The sequence below is a fragment of the Theobroma cacao genome, chromosome 9, assembly GCF_053813885.1.
Source record: "Theobroma cacao isolate CCN51 chromosome 9, ASM5381388v1, whole genome shotgun sequence".
NCBI lineage: Eukaryota > Viridiplantae > Streptophyta > Magnoliopsida > Malvales > Malvaceae > Theobroma > Theobroma cacao.
In genome coordinates, this window is record NC_142647.1 from 19,794,741 (window position 1) to 19,811,320 (window position 16,580).

Consider the following 16,580-nt stretch of genomic DNA (forward strand, 5'->3'; position numbering starts at 1 on the left):
TTTTCCCCGGTGAGTATCCGTTGCCAAATATTATGTTTTAAAGGATTTTGAGCTATTTTCAACTTAAAACTGATAAAATAAAAATTTTGTCTCACAGGAGCATTTTGGTCATTTTTCCCAAAAATCTCAAAATTAGTTAAAAATATAGTATGTAAGTGAAAAACACATATTTCATAATCAAAAATAATTTTGGATGTCTAAAACATTCGTTTAAAATGGAATTATGACTATTAGAATAAAATAAAAATATTAAATAAAATATTCAATTTTTACATAAAATAATATTTTAAGAACATTGCATAAATAATTTTTTACAGCGTAAAAGCAAAATAAATTCCTACATACCGTAATGCAGATAACCAAAGTATAGAATTTAATTTACAGTGACACGTGGGCCCACGAATGACCAAAAGTATCAAAAGAAATGAACCTATAGTCTTTGGATGTGGCAAGTTCAACTGTAATCCTCGCCGATATCAGTTATTTACAATCTATTCTGAGCCTGAAATGGGTAGAAATGAGGGTGGTGAGATTATAAAATCTTAGTGAGTAAACAAACATCACTCAAAATATCTAAAGTCGAGTAAAATGAGACTATTAAAATATTTCATCAAACTGTAATTTATCATCTTTCAACTTATTTCAACCAAATGAAATCAATTTATTTAAAGCTAGTAATCAGTATGGCTTATGAATTTCTTAAAAAGCTTGGCTCATGCCAAAAATTATTATCACACTCAATTATCTTGGATACCTTGGCCGAGGGTTATCCTAACTGAGTCCGCCAAGGCTATTAGAAAATCGTATTTTTATTTTGAAAACATAGTCGTTCCTTGGCGTTAGCCAAGTTCTCCTTCACGTGGTGGTTTGGCGTGAAGTGAACTTTAAAGTTATACCTCGGGAGTTACCCTACTCGCCTCTCCAACCGAGGTAAAAATATAACAAGATTTCGTGCCTTTCTAATAGGCTAGTCCACAGAACCCAGCCCACTGCAGCAGGTCAAACCCACCATACAATAAAATTTTGACAGCATGACAGGGCTAATATATTACTACCCAGCCTGCAAGGGTAAAATAAAGCAATTCATACAATTCATTAAAAACACAGCCCAACCAGTCATGCCAATACAATAACATAAGCCATTAATTCAATTTTAAATTTACAACATATCAGTGGTCTCCAATTACTCTATTTTCAAAATCGTTATTTCGTTTCAAGACAATTTATAAAATATTTTCATTTAAACTCATTTTGTTTACAAAACATAAAAATTTACCATTTGAACTCATTTTCATAAAATTCACCAAAACCGAATAAAAGCATACTTTAGATAATTAAAATGATGGTAAGGTTACTCACTGTGTCTAGAGTGGGGATTTTTAAAATACTCAGACTACTGGTCCTCGGGTGCAATTCCCTTGCCTTTATCGGAGGACTCACCACCTTGACACAGTACAAAATTGAAAAATTCACCACATTGGTACTAAATTGAAATTAAACTAATTTAGACTACTAATGCTTGATATGAAATGCAAAAATGTCTAAATTTTTGCCTAAACGCAGTGTTAGCCTATTTCGGTCTTTTACCCGATAAATTGATATACGCATCCGTTTAAACTCCAAATTAATTTTTTTCATTTTCTATACCTCAATTGCACCCAAATTGACTTAATTTCCCTCAGTGTGGTGCAAATTATCAGTCTAGATAGCAAATTACGAAAATACCCCTAGTGGGTAAAAATTTATATTTTCACTCCAAAAATTCCCATTATTTTTCTAGGCTCATAATTCATCATTATTCATCATAATTCCTCAAATAAACATCAAGATCACCAGCCAATATTCCCCTAGAAAATTCGGCATAATGGGTTTCAATGGGAGAAAATTATATCTCTAGCTTATTTTTGTTATATTTCAATATAACTTAACTAAAATCACTTAATTCAATTATAATCAACAAAAAATCAAGCTCAAAACTCATCCATGGAGGTTTGGCCAGCATGGGTGTCCATACCCACTTTCTAATTTTGGATGGAAATGAGAAAAAAATGCATGGGTAGTGAAAATCACAAGGAAAATCAATGAAATTTACCTTTTTAATGCTTGATTTCTCTTGATTTTTCCCAAATTTTCAGGTAGGGTTCTTATTTGTTTTTTCCCCCTTTTCTCCCCTGGTTTGGACGGCTGAAGAAGATGAGAATTCTGAAATTTTGACCTTTTTAATGGCTAAAATATATAATATTATTTTATTTATTTTTTTAATGTTTTATTAATTCCTTAAACTCTAGCTATCCAATTGTTTTCAAATTTTCACCATACACTTGTCCCACATATCCATAGCTTAGATAAAATTTTCAGACTTATCCAAAGTCTTGGTGGAGTAATTTTTGAAATTTACACTTTTACCCTCGTAAAAGTCAAAAATTACATTTTTACCCCAAAAACTGAAAAATTGCCCAAAGACATATTTTTCATGCCTTATACTCATACCATTCTCCAATTTGTCAAATTTGATCTAAGTTCTCTCAAAATCTCAAATTTTGTCCGCGAGTGGCAAAATTACGATTTCGCCCCTACACTCTAAAAATCACCAAAATTAAACTTTTTCATTGCCAAACCCTCAAATTATACTCCAATACTCAAATCATACTCCAATAAGTCAAATGGGGCCAAAAAAAATCTTTTCTAAAAATTCCCATTGTGTCCCTAGGTGGCAAATGACCATTTTGCCCCTAGACAGTAAAAATTTCAGTTTGACTCTAAATTGATCCTCGAACTCCAAATCATCATATTAAACCATTCTGGGACTTTAATATTCTTAATTTCATTTTAAATTCTCTATTTGATCTAGTTCGAGGCTTAAATTAACTTAATTGTACCATTTGGTACATTGTCGTCTTTTAACGATTTTTCTTTCGGGGCTTTCTAAGTATGCAAGCATATTGTCAATCATATGAATGATATGGAAAGTATTTTATAAGGTCGGGCTTGACAAATAATTAGTTTAATCTTTTTAGCTTAAGAAGAAAAAAATACCAAGGATATCTAGCTTTAACAACAATTTCACTTTTCATTAGATAAAGATGTTTATAGTTAAGATATAAATTTTGAGATCAAGCTAGGTAGTGCAGTAAATGTTCTGATATATATTATGATTGTTAATGGATCCTTTCCTGACCCATAATTTGCTCAATTAGATGGGGTGTGCTTATTCTTGATTTAGATAATCACATAGTTGTCCAAAAGAAAGTGAACCAATAGCAGATTAGGACTCTGAATACTATTAATTAAATTGGAACAATTCTTGAATGCTTGGGATGTATTTGCCTTATGTGATGTCTTAACTTTCTTTACACCAAATTAAGATGTAAAGCATCACTAAAACTAGGAAACAAGGTAAAAGATTCATTCTAGTCATACGATTTTGTTCATATTAAATTTGATTATTCTCATCAAGCAATTTCATTAAACCGTCAACCATTGATCTATCAAGAGAGGTGTCATTTTAGTCAACTTGAAAATTCTAGTATGATCTCTACCCTTTCCAAGTAAATATATTAGTGAAAAATGGATAGTGCATATATTAAAATCAATTAACCCATCTTGGCCAAATACACTCTTCAACCTAGGTTTTCTAGCCACTAATGCAAAGGTAAATGGTTCTAGATTGCATAAATATTGCTCACGCATACTTCCCGCAATTTGACTATGCACAATTATTAATAATTTTTTTCACACCTATTTTTAACAATAATTTCTTTTTCACCCACTATTCTTACAATGTAGAAATATGCTATGCACTGTATGGTTAGAAGCCCAAATGCACATCAATTTGCATCCAAACTGAAAAAAGGCTACCTTTATCGAATGAAAAAGTTTCAAGTCAATGAAAAAAAATCTTTCAATCCCATTCCCTCACAAATAATGATCATGTTTAAAAAAATACTCAAATTGAGGAAATTCATGAGGATTTGACCCCCAACCTAGCATTCTACTTTGCCTTTGCAACATTTGAGCAATTAGGCAGTATGGTTTGTTATGATACCATCTTAACAGGTCTTACAAAATTTATTATTTTCTAAAATATTACGCAAACAATTTAAATTAATCGTATTACTACTACATTGAATTACACATGTTTTTCCAACACAATTTAAATTTGTTTTATGCTTACATTTTACTCATAATACTTGCTCCACATTTCACTATTCATTATATAAATATAACAATGATCATGCTAATCTTAACTATTTTCTTTCCTAGTAAACTACATCGAAGCTTTGAAATCCATGACTATTGTGGAGAAGATTGGATTGCATAACAGAACAAACAATGTGAAAAAATATGACCATTTCGTTTAAAATCTCAAGTAAAACCATAAATTAATATGTTTGTATTCCTATTTACTTTCCATAAACATAAAACAAAATTGATGTTCACTTCTCTCATTAACGATGGGAATAACATTAAGTTGTTTTATATGAGGATAAAGTAATACCTCTATTTTATAGAGTTACTTGGTCACATTTTGGATAGTAAGTTGTCTAAGTTCTTGTAATATTACATAGACATTAGTTAGATTTTAATTAATTATGTTAAGTCAATCTAATCTTAGTTATTTTGTACTTGATTTGATGTTAAAGTCCCCAAGTTTAGTTATTATTGATTAATTTGTGCTTTTGTAGGTAAAACAATGCGAAAGGTGTTAAATTGTGACGAGAAATGCTTTTTAGGTGTAGACTTTCACTACACATATTCTAGTATTTCGAGCATATCTTTACTACAGAAGTCCAAATTACATGATTCTTGAACCATTAGATAGCTAACAGGCAGAGCTACAATGTTTATGTTTACCACTTTTCCTAGTTAAGTCTTAAAGTAGGAGAAAATTACATAAGAAGTTGGTACCATAATGCCCACCCCTCATGACCATGGCGCCCTAACAAGGCAAGGATGCTTTGGGGGTCTAAGAGCCTCGTGGCTACAGTCACCATTTTTCTGGTGGAATTTTAGTGTTTTAAAGACTTCAAATGGCCATGGACTTCAGCCCTATTTAAACCACCTTTCCATAGCTCGAAAAAGCAAGAATCAATCAACAAATATTTGAAGAAAAAAAGACATTCAATCAAGCAAGAAGGCTAAGAAGGCAAAGAATTAAAAGGAAGATTGCAGATCAAAGAATTGAAAAATCTTGGAGTTCTATTTTTCTTTAGTTCTCTTTATACTTTTTTGTTTAGTTTCAATGTTTATACTTTTTTGGATGATGTTTTTAGCACTTATGGGGAACTAAATTTTTAATCTAGAATCATGATTAAATCCAATGCATTGTTTGAGTTTTAATATTATTTCTTGCTTATGATTGATAGTGTTTGAGTTATTTATTTCAATCCTATTCTTAATGCATCTGATTGCTTGATCACCAATTAGATTGATTTGAAAACTTAATAGAACCGAGAGATGGAGTTTAGAGTAAGCCATGGATGAAATAGCATTTGTTCAACATCAATTGTATGAGATGATTGATTTGATTCGCAAGTAGGGTAGACATACACTTATATGTCATCTGTAGCTAATCTTAGAGTCCATTCTTAATGAATCTTTCTTAATTTCAATTTGCATAGACATATAGCAAATTGGTTGAAATGGATATTTTTATAAAAAACTTGACAAAGGTTTATAAATAAATTAGAACTCTAGGTTATCAATTCAGCTATCTAGTAAGTAAAGAGAGAAAAGAAGAAATTCAAATGAAACTTTGAGGGGATATTGTGGTTCTAGATTTTTTGTTAATTGATACTAGTTATTTTTCCTCTAGTTCTTGTTTTGAGTTTTAGTTTAATTTTAGTTTTCTTTAAGTTTCTATATATTTAATTTTGGTTGTTTAAATAAGATTAGTTTGTGTTAACTTTAGTACTTGGTAAAAATAGTAGTAAATTAAGTACAATTCTCCATGAGAATGAACTTTACTTTCATTACATTACTTGTTTAAGATATGTGCACTTATCTTGTTTATCTGACAAACATATAGCCAACGAGATAAATGAAACTACTTGATTGAACAGTAAGCCCCATCGTATACTATAGAACACTAATTATTTTTACTCTTCGTATACAAGCATTCGTCAATGCTGATCTCATAAACCACTTACATTCAAAGTTATAACTATGATTTTTTGTTATTTCATATACAATTTACCTTGCATCATTCTCAACTACAAAAACATATGTTGATTAAGACATTCCAGAAACTGCAACACTTAAGCAGAGGTACTATGTATGTATAAAATAATTTCGATTCTTATAAAAAAACAAAAGTTACAAATTAACATATAAATTGCAAGTATGAGAATTAAACAATTAATGTGGAAATTATTCACATGCAAGTAGACCTTCACCGATCTCCTAATGGTAATAGCCAAGCAAAAAAAGTAAGCATACTGGAAATTCTTAACGCTAACCCAACCACAATACAAGTGAAAATCTGATCCATTAAATGCATTCTTAACAAATATTGTTCTTATCAAATATACTCATGATCTATTAATGCTACGACAAATAGATTTAAGCCGAAAGCCATAATTGTTGATATCGATACTTCAAACGGAAGATACTACAATTCCTATAACAAATGTAAGGCAGCCTTACACTTTTACGCCAATACATGTTGGTGCGCACATAATGAAAAGAAAACACACAAGCATATCACCATATAGAAAATTAAAAATTCAATGATGCAGCCCATTGATTATTTCATTGTATTAATGCATATATTGTTTCCTTCAATTGTTCTTCCAACCCTACATTATAATCAGTTTTTTACTCATTTTCTTAATATTTTATTCAAATTAGAACTGTTCAACTATTAATTTATATTTTGCACATGTAAAATATTAATCAAAAGTAGAAACCAAGCTAAGAACTAAAATTACACACTAATTAACTGAATCCAAAGTCTTACACAAAACACTAATATTAGAAAAAATACTACAAGCTTTTGTTTTTACAATTTATAGTAATTCTTTCCTTACCTTTTTTATTCTAGTAACACAGTGTATACATTTTATTAATATATTTACAAACATAGCATTTTAATGTCTTTTTATGATGAAAAGATGAAAATGATATTTATTAGTGATATAATAATTAAAACAACACTTCACATCTCATGATTGTAGAATCATTTTGAGAACTTTCATCATAATTAAAATACTACTCCAATTATTCAAATTGGAAATTCTTTAATTGCTTGACAATCATATAATATTAGGTTACTAAACTTAGCACTTTTACTTGAGATAACTATTACAAGAATAAGTACATATTCATTGCAAATATATGAAAATTATATATGCATATACATATATACACATATATGTATATGTATATATATAACTACTACCTTTATTGTTAAACTTTTCAGCTTGGTTTCTACTTTTGATTAATATTTTACATGTGCAAAATATAAATTAATAGTTGAGCAGTTCTATTTTGAATAAAACATTAAAAAAATGAGTAGAAAGCTTATTATAATGCAGGGTTGAAGGAACAATTGAAGGGAACAATATATGCATTAATACAATGAAATAATCAACGGCTGCATTATAACTTTTTAAATTTTATATGGTGATATGCTTACGTTGGCAATAGTGTTTTCTTTTCATGATATGTGCACCAATATGTATTGGCGTAGAAGCGTAAGGTTGCCCCACATTTGTTGTAGGAATTGTAGTATCTTATATTTGAAGTGTTGATATCAACAATTATGGCTTTCAGTACTTAAGATAATACAAGAATAAGTACATACTAGCTACAAATATATAGAAATTATAAATATACATATACATATATATATGTATACATACATATATGTGTATATATGTGTATGTAAATATATAACTACCACCTTTATTTTTAAACTTTTTACATTAGGCACAATTTGCAGATTTTTTTTCATTATCATTTTCTAATATGCAATTGGGCATTAGGACTTATTTTAATGCTTAGGCTTTAAAGTGGAAGTGGTTATTATACACTTATATTTAATTTTTAATCCTATATTAATTTTTTGTTAATGGAAATTATATTTAATTAAATTGTTAGCATTATCAAACTAAGTTACTAAGTTCTTTAAATAGGTTAATTCATCACTTAGATATCTAAGTTAGGAGTAGGACTTAAGTCACTTAAATTAATATATTAGATTAAGAGATGAAGGATTTAAAAGAACTTAAGGTTTATACTTTATAATATAAAGTTCATATTACAAATTATATGATTAATTAATTATGTAATCAAAACTTAAGGCCTTAAAAGTTAATATATAGGAGATTTTAATTGATTAATTAATCAACTAATTTAATTCATTAATTACATGTTAGGACTTATGACTTATCTCTCTAGAATACCTTCTTCTTTTTTTCTTTGTATCTTCAGAATTCCATAATTGGTTTGTAGTTATTTATTTTATCATTAATAGTGTTCTACACATAGCTCTTCACTGTTCAAATTATAACATTTTCTTTTTATTATAATACCTTACATGTAACACCCATAACATAGATATTGACAAAAATCAAGAAAATTAAATAAAGTATGGATTAAAATCCTCATTCTCCTAACATATTTTAGGTTCAAGGTCTTTGATCTGTAGTTTTTCATGCATATTGTTTTATACAGAATTGAATGTCGTTTATCCATCATTTCATCAGAGAATACGCTTAGTTTCCTACCTTCATTTCATCATAGCAACAATATACTCTAATGTTTAAATGCACAACAAGATAACATGGCTCCGCACTTGGCCTATTAACTGTTAGACAAACAAAATGAATCTTGTATTTTCTAACCTTAAATTCACATATTAAGCATCAACCTTGTTGCACTACTTTTATATATTTTTTAAGATATTGCATACAATTGGTGCTTGAAGACAATTTCGGACAAATAGAGGTCGTGGCCTTTGAACGAATAGCAGAAAAACTGATAAAAGCAATCAAAAGAAAACTTGCAGTGGTGTAAATCATCCATTGAATGATGCTGTCTAGACTTGTCAAAGCTTTGATTAATTAGATATGGAGCTTTCTTATAGGCTTAACCTCAAAGGTAACAAAAACAAGAATACCAAATTACAAACTGCATGGCTATGATGAGATCCAATATGAACTACTCTTCAGTCTAACTGATACCACTCCATTTGCATCAACATCTCTACAAATGACATTCAATGAATCTCAATACCAACTTCCAACATCCTTAATAAATAGTTAAGTTTTAAAGGAGTTTTTCCCTAACCCAACATCCCACAAATAGCCCAACAATAGCCATGGAGAAAAATCACCAACAAAAAAGAGCAAGACTAGATAATGTCAATTCTATGCCACATGTCTATTTAATAATATTGTAAAACTCAATCCAATCATGATCATACTCTTATTTAAATCTATTTACCATCAGGTTGAAATTGGACCTATCATTTAACTAAAAGATTGTTTCTTCATATTTTCTTGATCATCTAAATCTGCTTTCATCCACTAATCATGTAAATTATTTACATTATTTCTATAACCTCACTTTTATCAACAAAGGTGTGAAGTGTGGGCATCATTTGATTCTGCTCTCTTAATTCTTGAGATATAAATTTCTGCCTAATCTATTCACTTTTTTTCCGTTGTTTCTCTGACTTTGTTTGTTTGTTCTCTCCTAATGGTCTCTTTCTTTTCTGTTTCTCTTGGAAGTCATATCAGCTGGAGATGATCTTTAGTTTGTTTTGATATTTGTGGATTTCCAACTCTATTTTTTTCTTTACGTTGTCAACCTGTTTTACTCTGTTGCTCATGTGTTTGCTATGAATGCTTCCTTTTCCGTGTCATTTTGCTTGAATGGTTCTCTAAACACACAATATTCAATAGCTCATCTTATTTTATTTTTATGCCTTTATCTCAAAATTTTTTGTAATTTTATCTAATCTCAACATCAACAAGCAAGCTAGAATCTGACAGTTTCAATTTTACTCTAAAAACTTTAATAATTTCCATATTCTTCCCTCGAAATTCACTGCTACAACTACCATGAATTCATTTAGAACCTTGAAGATTTAATTTGATTATTTACTATATCAAAAAGTCGTTTCAGTTTCGTACTCTGAAATAGTGGTCTTGATTTGATTTCAATTGTCAATACATGCTTATTAAATATTTGAGATATTTGTTAACTCATCTTGCTATGTTCCTAAACTCAGTATAGAAATCAAATTGTCCAAAAAAAGGTTTTTTTCTTAACCTTCCCCCATTTCTGTTACACCCTCTAAACTTTTTACCCATATCGAAAAAAAAAAAATCACTTGAAGTTTTTAGCATATCTTTATATAGATCTATTATTTGAAATGCATTTTTGATAAAATACTCAAATTATGCACAAAAATTGTTTTGTTGTTTATTAAAGGCTGCTTTTTTAACTTTGTTGAGCAATATTTGATATTTTAATTTGTTAGCATTTCACAATTTCTGATTTACAGGTCACTCTCCAAAAGACCATTATGAGATGTCCACAATCTTAGTGCAAGCTTTTTTATTTACCTTTTGTGCACTTGCCAGTTGCAAAACACAACGCCTTTTCCTTTTTGTATGAAGGCAAGGGCCTTAAAAAATGACTATTTAATGTCCACAGCTCCTGAGTAAGCTTTTGGTTCATCTTTTGTACAAAACAAATTGCATGACATGATCTTGGCAATTCTAAAACAACAAGCCTTTTCCCTTTTGTATGAAGGCAGCAAACTCTACTTGACACTTTAATCATGACCTATGTTTATAACTACAATTCTACCAAAATGTTTGCACTTATTGTGTATATATGGGTGCGTTTGGTATAAGGGATGTAAAGTCACATTCCTTTTAATGTGTCTAATTAAATTACATTGTAATGTTTGTTTTGTAACAGACCACTACAATGTAAGATTGCAATGCAATCACATTGCAGCCAATGGATGTAATGTGATTGCAGTCCAAAACCAATACAATCACATTACATTGCACTCTGCAATGTCTTTAAGGACATTTTTACCCATCATCTTTTAAAAAAATTACTCACAATCCGAAGCAAACAAAGTTCATCGTCGTTTTTGGGGTTTAGGGTCTGCTGCTTCTTTTCCATTTTGCTAAAGTCGCTCCTCCTTCTTCTAACTCTACTTTTTCATCATCTGAAATTGTGGGTTGGAATCTCCCATTCTTCTTTTTCTTTCTCTTTTTTTTTTATCTTCTTCTTGTATTCTTTAATTTGACTTTTGTATATTAATTAGGTTGGGCTAATCCTCAACAAGAGGCATAGGTAATTTCTAACTTCAACTCTGCAATCATTCTTTGAAGAAAGATTAGAGAAATGGAGAAGGATGTTTTCGTGATATTGAAAACTAATGGCACACACATAGACACGAAGCCCACCCCACACTACTGTTAGTCTGTTTCTCAAACTCTCTTTATCAAATGACGAAAATAAAGGGGCTTACCCTATCTTTGTTGTGTCCTTTTTTACTTTCTTTATAAGGGAGCCCAAGCAATGCCCTTTTGCCTTTGAATTTCATCAGCATCGAAGCCTCCTTATGAATCAAAACTAGACACAAAGAACCTCAACAACTAAAACCCAATCTCTTACTTCCTCTCTGTCAAACCCTATTCTATAAAATAATTACAACGTCATTTACATGCTCAATAGAATTGTTGCATATTTAGGAAGTTTGAGAAATAGTTAAAAGACGATATTGCCCCTAATGGTATCATTAAGTCGATTAAGCCTCGAACTAGTTCAAAGAGGAATTTTAAGGTGAAATTGAGAGTTTCACGGTCCAGGGATGACTCAAAATGGTAATTCGGAGTTTGAGGATTAATTTAGAGTCAAACCAAAATTTTCATTATCTATGGGCAAAATGGTCATTTGCCACTTAGGGACAAAATGAGAATTTTTAAAAAAGATTTTTTTTGGCCCCATTTGACTTATTGGAGTATGATTTGAGGTTTAGAAGTGAAAAATTTTAATTTCGGTATAATTTGGAGTATAGGAGCGAAATGGTAATTTTGCCACCTCGATGGCAAATCGGTAAATTTTCACTCCCGACATTTGTCAAGACCAAGGGATTTTATTCATCATGGAAATGGATAAACATGAGAAATATGTGGTGGAGAATTAAAGAATTAAAAGTCAAATATTTAAAATTTTAACCAATAAGAAAATGTCATGTGTCATGCTTTTATTATTTTATTGTTTCTTTATAAAAAGGCATAAAGACCATCCCATTTCTCCGATAGTGGTCGGCCAAACCAGAAGAGAAGAAAAACCAAGGAAGAACAAACCCTCGGTGGGGAAAATCAAAGAGAAAGTGTTGGAATTCAAGGATTTGATCAAGCAAAGGTAAAATTTCTTTGATTTTGCTAGTGATTTACCTTACCCATGCCTTTCTCCTTAATTTTCATGGTTGGATTGTATGTTTTCATGGGGAAATCATGGCTGGCCGAATGGGTTTGGTGAGAGAAATGATGTTGGAATTGTTTGATTTTGAGTTATGTTGGTGTTTAGAGTTAGTTAAGCATGTTTAGAAACAAAACAACAAGAAAAGAATCCATTTTCCCCATGAACCTTCAATGGCCGAACCCTATGTGAAGTGTAGAAGTAATGAATTGATTTTGTGATCAAGTGAATTGGTTGAAAAAATGATGAAATGATGATTTATAGTAAGAAAATGGAATGGGAAAATTTTTAGTGATAGTGCACCACAATGGCCGAAATTTTCAAGAAGAATTGTGGGGGTTGTTAGGCTGAATTTTAGATTATTGGAATTGTATTTAGTGAATTGAAATATTAGAAGTGAAATGGAGCAATTTGGAGCCAAATCGGACACAATTGTCATTTAATCGGGTAATAGGCCGAATTAGGTCAGCACCGCATTTAAGTGGTAGTCGGATAAGTTGCATATCATATCATGCATATACACCGAGCCTGAATTAATTTTATAATGGTCAAGTATTAATGTGGTGAATTATGTATTGTACATTGTGGATAGGTGGTGAGTAAATTACACTAGTAAAAGTACAGAGATTGTGCTTGAAGACTGGGATTAGAAGTACATCGACTCCTAGAACTGTGAGTAAACTTATTATCATCTTAATTATCTAGAGTAGTTTTATACAATTGTGTGATTTTATAGAAAATGGGTTTAAATGGTAAATTGCTATGTTTTAGGAGAAATTGTGATTTTATAAAATGATTTTATAAATTTTTTGGAAAATTGAATATTGGTTTTGAAAACAGAGTAATTAGAGACTGTCTGCTTGTGTTATAAATTGTGTTTTAAATTATATGGCTTATAGCAAAATTTGAGCATGAATGGTAAAGTCGGTATTTGTATCAAAATTATATATACTATGTATTCAGCCTTGAAAGGCTAGATTGCGATAAATTGCCATGTCATGCAGATAAGGATTTTATAAATCAAGTGGTAGATAAAATAATCCATAATCCCTACAGTGGAGGTTCTATGGACCAGCCTAAGAGAGGGAGCACAGAATCAGATATACCTTACCTCGATCGAAGAGTCATGTGAAGGGTGTCTCTGGAGGTAAAGATTTGAGTGCACTTCACGTGGACCACCGCGTGAGAGTGAGACTCAGCCAACGCCAAGGCATGGCTAGAATTTCGGATGTAAAGACATTCAACCGCCTTGGTGGTCTCAGTCAGATGCCTAGGCCAAGGCATCCTCGGGAATGATTTTGGCAGGAGCCAAGTTTTGTGAGATATATAAGCCATGTTGATTAATTGAGTAAACTGAATATTCATGTTATGAAACATATATTGGAAAACAATATTTTAATTCGTCTCCATTTACTTGTCTTTATATAGTTTAGATGGTGTCTATTTACTCACTGAGATTTTATAATCTCACCACCCTCATTTCCTCACATTTCAGGCTCGGGGAATTCCATAGTTAGCTGACTTTGATAAGGACCTTCATTTGGACTTGAATCGGCAAAAGTTGTAGGTTTTCAACTTTCGATGCATTTTAATTTGATGTGGGCCCACGTGTCGCTGTAAAAGTAATTTTATACTTTGGTTATTTGCTTTATAGTATATATGAATATAATTAACTTTTACGCTATAAGAATTATTTACCGATAGCTTTATAAAAATTATTTTACAAGAAAATAGTTTATTTTATTAAATATTTTTATTATATTCAAATGGTCAAATTTTCACTTCAAATGAACGTTTTAGATACTTAATTTGTTTTTAATCACTAAATATATATTTTCTGCTTACCTACTACATTTTTAGCAAGTTTTGAAATTTTCGATGAAAAATGACGAAAATGCCCCTGTGAGCTAGAAAACAATATGTTATGTTCTGATTTGGAAATGACTCGTAATCCTTCGAATTACGATATTTGATAACTATTGCTCATCGGGGAAGTGCGAAAGTTGATACGAGAGCGTTGCGAGGTTTCAATCGGCATTCGGGGTGAAGAATGTATGTCGAGGCTTGCAACGGTTGTCACGAGCCCGATGGGGAGTTTCGGGTCATGTCACTCTTTCTATCTCTCTCTTTGCAATAACTACAGTTTCAGCCAAAAACGCTTCCCTCACTTTCTTCCCTCTTTATCTATCTTTCCCTCTTATGCTCACAGCCTTGTATTTCTGTCAAAATCTTGTTTTTTTCACAATCAAGCAATGGAGGAAACAGAAGAGCACCATGTTAACAAGAAATGCACTACCAAAACCAGGACTTTCAAGGGTAGTACCAACCTTCATAAGCATCATTACCAGAACCCATTATTGCAATACTTAAGTCACTTTGGGTTCGTTAACCAAAACCAGTTCCAAAGTTACTTTTATTACCCTATTTTGCTTCCCTTACCTCCCCCAATGCCCTTGCAACTAGCTTTAACTCCACCTCTCTCTCAAAACCAAACCTTTCAAGCAAAAACCCATTTGCAGAAACTTTCATGTAAGGTTAATGATCCTCCCTCACTGTAAAAGATTCTTACAGTAACAAATTCTTCCAAAATGCTGCTGTCCAATCTGTCTAGTGCTGATTCAGGAGCCAAAAGAGTATTAGCCAACGCACCAAAATAACCAATAGAGTGAACTGCCTCCAAAATTAAATGCTCAGGATTTTTTGATACTTCCTTCAACTCAGCTTTCAACTTTCGTAACTGTACAAGAATGTGGTATAATATAAATACTCAATAATTGGCAAAGAACCAAAAAAAGAAAAAGGGAGAAAAATCCTTGTTCTGAGCTCATTGTCAATAATATGTCTCCCAAACAAAAAAGTCAGTCTCAATAATGTTATTTATTTTCTTATGTGATGAATAAGTATCTGTTTTTTCTTGTCTTTAAATTCTTGTTAATGTTCTTTTTTTAAAAAAATATCAAAACAAAAATGATTTTCTGTAATTGCTGAATCTCAAGTGACAACTCAAAACCAGTATACATCCCATCAACTGCTGCACTTACAATCCCACCAACATAACTTGCTCCATCACTTGTTAATGTTCTTTAATGTCATTGTTTAATCTGACAGTTTGGGTTTATTAACTGAACTTTATGCCGCTAACTCATTGTGATTTTGTGAACATATAACAATAATGTGGTGATGGTGGAGGTGTTATTTTAGCCATAATTATGTGTTATTTTTTAATTTGGATATTTATGGAAAAATACTATTTGACCTTAGAATAGAATATTTGTAGGGTGGAGATGAAAAGTTAACTTTGTGCTTACTATATGTTGTTTTAATACAATGTTTATATTTCATTATTTTAATTATTTTTTTATATTGTTAGTTCACACAATGGAAGGGTTTTCTCAAGAGCAAACTGCAACGATCGTGTCTGCTATTGTATTAGCCATTGAGCTGTTCAACATGATACTTTTAGCTAATACTTTGGTTCAAGGATGTTATCATATTTTAATGTATACTAGAAAGCGTAAAAGATCCAAAACTAGTACTTATAGGAGACATATTATTAGGCAATTGAATTTTAGGAGAATGGTGTTTGATTCTGATTTAACATGCATTGAAAATATTAGAATTGATAGAGCTGCATTTTATAAACTATGTAATATGTTTCAATGCATTGGTAGGCTTACACCAACAAAAACATGAATGTTGAGGAAATGGTGGCTATCTTTTTGTACATCATTTCTCATCATGCAAAGAATAGGATCATAAAGAGAAAATTTGTTAGAAGTGGTGAGGCAATGAGTAGGCATTTTGGTTTAGTTTTGAATTTTGTTTTAAGATTGCAATCAATACTGGTAAAGAAGCCAGAGCCTATACCCAAGAATTTAACTGACTTCATATGGAAATCGTTTAAGGTAAACTAAAATTTCTTAAGCATTTATAGCCTGAGTATAAGAATCTATTAAAAATGCAACCAAAGGATAATTTTTGTCATTATTCTATTGGAAACGATATAATTGTTTAGGTGCTTTAGATGAAACTTACATTAAAGTCAATCCCTTGGAAATTGATAAGCTTAGATACAAAACAAGGAAGAATGAAATTGCTACAAATGTGTTAGGGGTATGTTCACA